At 39.2% G+C, this 7,274-nt stretch overlaps 1 pseudogene; it reads left to right on the top strand.

The window, feature by feature from the left end:
- The first annotated feature begins 581 nt into the window (after positions 1-581).
- LOC127931577 (protein Churchill-like) lies at positions 582-5,721 on the top strand (annotated as a pseudogene).
- Positions 5,722-7,274: the final 1,553 nt, after the last annotated feature.

The following is a 7,274-nucleotide window of genomic DNA, read 5'->3' as shown; positions in this document are numbered from 1 at the left end:
ATAGATTTTTATTGATGTATTATAGTAAGTAAAAATAAGTGTTCTTTCAGTATTGTTGTAATTGTCATTATTACAAATAAAAAATGTAATAAAAAAATGAGCATCAGTATTTTTGGTCCTCAAATAATCGGTATCAGCGTTGAAAAATCATAATCGGCCGACCTCTAATACTAAGTGCATCAAGCAATTCACTATCCTGACAGAGGAAAATCAAAAGAGAAAAAGAGTGCAGTGACATTAACACTAGCCGGCACAGTTAATAATAAAGAGACTTTAGGGTGTTCGTCTTCAGCTCCTACTTTAATATAAAGTCAGAGGAGCAGGAGCCTGATTGTCCAATAACTCTACTACTACTATACCCCTACTGCTTTTAGCTTATTCTATTTCCTCTATGTGTTCTACTCGCTCTGTTCACTGTTCACTCCTGCACTTCCGTACTGCTCGTGCTCTGATTCAGTCTTCACATATTACAGACACAGGGGCCTGGGAGGACCTGCTATCCCACGATACAATGCTAGGCTTCTCCCGAGCCATGTGTCCAAGCATCTGGCGGTCGCTATCTGACGACATCAAGTGTGGATATGGCTGCAGGACTCTGGGAAGGTAGACTCCCATAGGAAGCCCTCTGTTAGGGGGAGGTCCTCATCTTCGTCCAGGACCAGGCCCTCGGGGTTGGATAGGGAGTTTCCAGCTCAATGCCAAACCTGCAACATGAAAAACAATAGCAGAACTTCAACCATCACCTTCCAATAACAGCATAGCGGTAAAACAGGATGCATTCTTTCAGATGTTATCTTTATTGTCAAACTGCATAGTTACAGAATGGTCCAGAATAATCATCTGATTATTGCATGTGAAGGACTATATGGGCTGGTTTCCTGAACCTAGATTAACCCTCGTCATGGAATAAAAATTATTCTCAATAAAGAATTTCCATTGAAAGTGTGTTTTAGTCAGGGTCTAGGCTTAATCTGGTGTAATCAGCCTGATCACGTACGTAAAATAAAACAGAATGGTGAATGCAGTGATCATGCTCGCTCCACCAGGCCAGCCAAGAAATTCCACCACTTTTAAACCTTCTTTTCATCATCTCTAGCACAATACCAGTGTCTACATATCAGAAAACGGAACAGTTCTACAAAAATATAAAGTTCAAAAGTTCTACCCAATGACATCATCAAAAGTCTAAACATAAAACATAAAGTGATTTTCAAACACTATGAGATTTGTGGGAAGAAAGAAAATACCCTCCCTCTGGCTAGAAACTCGTTGCCGGTTTTGAAAATCATTTTATTTTTAATTTTTTACTTTTAATCCTACCCTGTGATGTCACATTTTTTAGGACCTTTCTTCTTATCTTTTTAACCACAGATCTTAAAAATGCACTGTTTTCACATGCAGACACTGGTTTGTTGCAGACACGGAATTGCCCTTCAACATAAGTATAGGAAACAGGTCCTAAGGTTCTCTCAGCGACAGTGAAACTCCCTCACCTGGGCATGCCTTTGACCTTCTCCTGCTTCTTCCAGTTGGCCTCCTGGTACATAACCCTCCAGTTCACCTTCCTCTGCGATCCTGCCAAGCTCAGTTACCAGGCAGAGGTAACGTTTTAAGCTACAGAGCTTGTAGTGATAACCTGTGGGGAATGCAGGGAGGGGAGGCTGGTGAACTGGCTGGAGTGTGGAAGTGTGTCCACCTCTCCGCGCTCGGTCCTCTGTTAGGCCCTCCTTGGCCTCTGCCTCTACCCCAGGTCGGAAAGCTTACCTTAATACAGGGAAAACTAAAAATAATGTAATTATTTGATGTATCAGTGTGGATAAAGGTGCAGTTTGTAGGACAGTGACATATCCCATCCCTGCATTGAGGTACATTTGATGTATTCACATAATGAATACATCTGTTTGACAGGGCAACAACTGTTTTTGGAGAATGGCTCCTATCTAATGAACTACCTGGGCTGTGCCAACTGTCACCAGAAGGACATTGTGTTGATCAGCAGCAAGGTCACAGAGGATGAGGAGGAGATAGTCACCTATGATCGTGAGTCAATGTTTCGCCATTGATGATTTAAATTGTGTTCAATAGGGCACACTGTACCAAAATGTTACCCAACTGCAAACAAAAACAAGCATTTCTTATTAGACAATTTCAGAGAGTATTTCCCCACATTCTTCTGTTTTGTGTCAAATGAACATGGCCCTGAAAAAGGTGTGTCTGTGATGGAGTCCGTTTTTCATCTTACTAATGGTCTTTCTTTACTACCTAGAAGATGTGTGTAAAAACCGTGACCATGTCATAGTCAGGCATGAGTATACCTTCTCTGTGGTGGACAATTATAAGGTGAGGATCTTGTCTTTTGTTGGTAAATCCTCACTAGATAACAGTACAATAATATCATCTTTACACCACTGAGCAAAGCTGAGCCAAGCCAAGCTGAGCTGTAGGTCTACTGCGCTGACCTGGTTACTCACCCACCATAGTTGCTAGTACTAACGGTGCTGGAAAGAACAGTGTAAGAATAGAGAACATATCCTTGCCAGCACAGTAAGGTTCGGGTCGGCACAATGGTGGGAAAAGTGTATAAGACTTCCATACCATTCGTTCCACAATATTTTAACTAGACATTGTGCACCAATATTGAATTTTAAAAGCCTGTTATATATTAAATTCAGTACCCTTTTATATAGACCACATGGAGAATTCAATAAATCTGATTCTTAATATGAATAAAGGCTTGCTAAAGTGCCAACATTCAGCATTTTGACATGTCCTTCCCTGACACTTCTAGGATTTTAGCCCACTTAATCCAAACATTTCTCCAAGTTTCACCATCATTGTAAAGCCTCGTTATTTTGTTGCTTTGGCAGAGTCATTGCTGAAGATGATTTTTATTTAATGTGATTAGTGATTAATTTACTCCCTCATTTTAAGGTCAACCCTGTTGTGTGAACTGAACTCTTGTAATATGGTGAAACTATTTATTTTTGTAAAAAAAAAGAGAAAAAAAAGCCAAAGAAACATTGAACATGGTGTAAAAGCAGGTGAGCTGGTTCTACTCTTTTCGGGACATTTTCTAGTGTTTTGTGGTGGAAAACAGAGCAGGTTGAGCGTTAAACATCAACCCTCTTACCCATAGAACACCCTCTGCGGGGTCAGCAAAGGAAAGAGAGCCTGTGACGCAACTTCCGCTTTTGGACTTTAACAAGGCGACACTCCATCTTAACTCATCCTCCACATTTACTGGATTGGTTCAACAGTGCAGAAGAGAACCCAAAAGTAAAAATGTTCTCGTCAGGACCGGAAAGAAACACCGCTCAGGCTTTGTGAATCTTGTATTCAATTGCCACTCAAGGTTGAACAAAACAAGCTTCCATTCCCCTGTCACGAGGGGATTTATGGTTGATTTAAAACTAAATCGTCAACCCTGTTACGATCAAACCTGTTACTTCTACTTTAGTTGGCACTTAGGGTAATATAGGGTAAATCCATATGAATTCTATCACTTTTGACAGCATCCCTTTGATTTAAACAACACTTTCCATACATGTTTTCACATGGAAAAAGTGGTCAGAAACATTCAGGAAATAAAGCTGCTCAGAGGTGATCCATTTTGCAAACCCCACCATACCATGAGACATCCATGCCTTTATCACTGGGAAGGATAAACTGTTGAGTTCGATATAATTTAAAATGCTTACAAAACAGGGTTGTCAAACTATGATATAATTTCTTGAAAAAAATGATTTAGTACAATTGACAAACGCTTAGACCTTACTTTACATCATCTGAGGTTTTTGTGTTGTGCCAACCATTGTTTGAGTCACAACATGCTCTTGAATGCAGAAATATCTCATTTATACAATGGCCCTATCCCTTCAGACCACTTCAATTTATCCGATACACCATTGACATTTTTACTTCTAGTTACTACCGTAAAAATGTCTGCTGTCAAATGTCAACTTAAATGTCTATCTATTCTATTATGTTTATTTATATGATTTCAATAGGTTTCCTATGGAGGATTGACAGTATAATTTAAAACAGATATTCACATTCAAAACATTTTCTGATGTGTAGACCATGGAGATAGACTCATCTTTGTATCTGTGCCATCATAGCATCTGTGACCGCATTGGCAGCGCCATCTCCATTTAAGTAGTCAATTTTCTTCCTCATGATTGGCTGAGCCCTCCTGATGACCTGATTGGACATGACTCCAACAGTGTCACCAGGAGGGATCAGCCAATGAAGTTGTAAATCCCACTCAGTTGACTACATTAAAATGGTGGAAGCCCTCTATGGGGCTGTCCATGCTAATACAGCCTTTTGGCCACTAGGGGCCTTTGTCATTCTCTATGGCGTGGACCTCCAACAGTCTTTGCAGTAACATTTAAAAGTTGCCATTTCTATTTTATTTGAATTTGACTACATCTTTCAGCCAAAACCACGACACCCACTCTGTATTCAAGAGCATGTTGTGTCTCAACCGATGGCAGGCACAACACAAAACCTCAGATGACGTAAAATAGGGTCTAACCTACAACATATGCAAATATGAAAAAATGTTTTTAGAATGATGTTTGAGGTAAAAATAAAATAAAAGTCAATTTAATGAAAAATAAAAAAAAATGTGGTGGGATATGCAAAACGGGTCAACTTTGAGCACCTTTATCTCTTGAATGTGTAGGCGATCAGGTCCAAAAGTCACTTTCTGAGCACTTCTACAAAGGGCAAATATGTATCGAAGGTTTCGTTCAAATGAAAAGGGGTGCTTTCAAAAAGTGATTGAATTCAAGTGGAAGTAAGTTTTGTAGTAAGTTTTTAAAATATTACATTGAGATGGGATAACGTGTTTTTTATGCAGTTGAACATGTGGTCTTTATGAAAGAATGTTAAAATTAAGTGAATGTCCCTTTTTTTTGTTAACCAAGTTAAACTTCTCAAAGGCACGAAATTGGTGGAATGACCCAACTATAAATAATAACATTGGTCCATGGTGGGGGTTACTATAGTAAATACCTCATAGCTGCATTGGCTATTCCCTGTGACTTCTCTGACGGTAACGTCATGGTCCTCGGTCCACTCCAGGAGTACACGATGGCTGTGTGGAAAGGCGGAGGACTCCATCAGTGTGCTGCCAGGTGATCCCAGGAAAACAGCCCCTCTTCTAGAACTTAGACGACAATCATAGACAGACGAACAGGCGTAAACAATCAAGAACTGGCAGAGAGATGCACTATTATTTTAGAACACACACTGTATCAAACCCAAAACCAAGCATCTCTATTTATTGACTCTGCACAGACGTAACATTTCACTTATAGAGCACAGAGCTCATTCTTTACCATAGACTTATCATCAGCAGTATGTGTCAGCAAAGTCTACATAACATAGAACATGTTACTCCTTATTGACCACAGACATAATAGTCTACTAGAATTGGACTGTACAGCTCAGTTCACTTTGTAACAACCCAAAGCCCCTACCCCCCATAAGAGATTAATCTTGGCCAATCAGAAGGCAGATATACATCAACTTTGAGGTTTTGGGGGCTAGGGGTCGTTTGGTTAGGTTTCCAGACAAATACACGTTTTAGGGCTTAGAACCCTTATTGGTTCAGAACAGACTGCTGCTCAGGAGAAACAACTGTTACAGATCACACCTGTTTAATTAAATAGCTTTGACAGCATAGTTTTTTATATGAATATTAAGTGAAGCAAATGTTTGTTTTGGTGGGGGGGTGGAACTTGACACCTTGTACACATTTGTTGGTTGAATCGTAACATAATAAAGACAAAAGGGTAGGTAGCCTACTACATTGAACATTAATTTCATATAGTCCACTATAAGCCAAAAGTATACTTTATTTGATTTTCTGCAATCATTATATCAGTTTTTCAGGAGGGCAGATACAAATAGACTCCAATTTTGCTGGTCTGCATGATAAATGTATTTAAAATCGGGACCAGTTTATTAAAAAAATACAGATTTGTTTTAGCAGACCCTACAGATGTTTTTATTTTATTTTTAACACACATATATTTGCAATGATATCCATGCACTTGTTACATTAATTCAGTATGAGTGCTTTTTTCAAACGTTATTTTTACATTCCAACATTGTGACACCTACACATCATCTAAAATAAGAGATTTTCTCGCAATAAAATCACAGAATTACATTGTGAATACGCCAGAGTGAGTGAGATCTTTTAAATAGCTTGAAATACATGTTTCATCTAGTAGTTTTAGGGAGAGGAGAAATGGAGTTTAGATGGGACTACATGCACTGGTTATTACAAATGAATGCTGATAAATTGGTGCAATAAGATTAACATTTAGTTTGAATGAACAGCACTGAAGTGCTCTCTATACAATTATTATATATATATTTTTAAACGGTACATACAGTTGAAGTCGGAAGTTTACATACACCTTAGTCAAACACATTTAAACAGTTTTCACGATGACTGACATTTAATCCTAGTAAAAATCCCTGTCTTAGGTCAGTTAGAATCACCACTTTATTTTAAAAATGTGAAATGTCAGAATAATAGTAGAGAGAATGATTTATTTCAGCTTTTATTTCTTTCATCACATTCCCAGTGGGTCAGAAGTTTACATACACTCAATTAGTATGTGGTAGCATTGCCATTAAATTGTTTAACTTGGGTCAAACGTTTTGGGTAGCCTTCCACAAGCTTCCCACAATAAGTTTGGTGAATTTTGGCCCATTCCTCCTGACAGAGCTGGTGTAACTGAGTCAGGTTTGTAGGCCTCCTTCCTCACACACGGTTTTTCAGCTCTGCCCACAAATGTTCTATGGGAGTGAGATCAGGGCTTTGTGATGGCCACTCCAATACCTTGACTTTGTTGTCCTTAAGCCATTTTGCCACAACTTTGGAAGTATGCTTGGGGTCATTGTCCATTTGAAAGACCCAGGTCAGGAAAGTATGATCTTTGTCCCCATGTGCAGTTGCAAACCATAGTCTGGCTTTTAATGGCGGTTTTGGAGCAGTGGCTTCTTATTTGCTTAGCGGCCTTTCAGGTTGTTATAGGACTCGTTTTACTGTGGAGAAAAGTGCAGATGCTGGAGGAAACAGGTCCGAAAGTATCTATACTTTTGGACCTGTTTCCTCCAGCATCTTCACAAGGTCCTTTGCTGTTGTTCTGGGATTGATTTGCACTTTTCGCACAAAAGTATGTTCATCTCTAGGAGACACAATGCTTCTACATCCTGAGCGGTATGATGGCTGTGTGGTCCCATGGTGTTTA

The sequence above is a fragment of the Oncorhynchus keta genome, chromosome 8, assembly GCF_023373465.1.
Source record: "Oncorhynchus keta strain PuntledgeMale-10-30-2019 chromosome 8, Oket_V2, whole genome shotgun sequence".
NCBI lineage: Eukaryota > Metazoa > Chordata > Actinopteri > Salmoniformes > Salmonidae > Oncorhynchus > Oncorhynchus keta.
The sequence above is the reverse complement of the archived record's forward strand: the minus strand, read 5'-3'. Positions and strand labels throughout refer to the sequence as shown.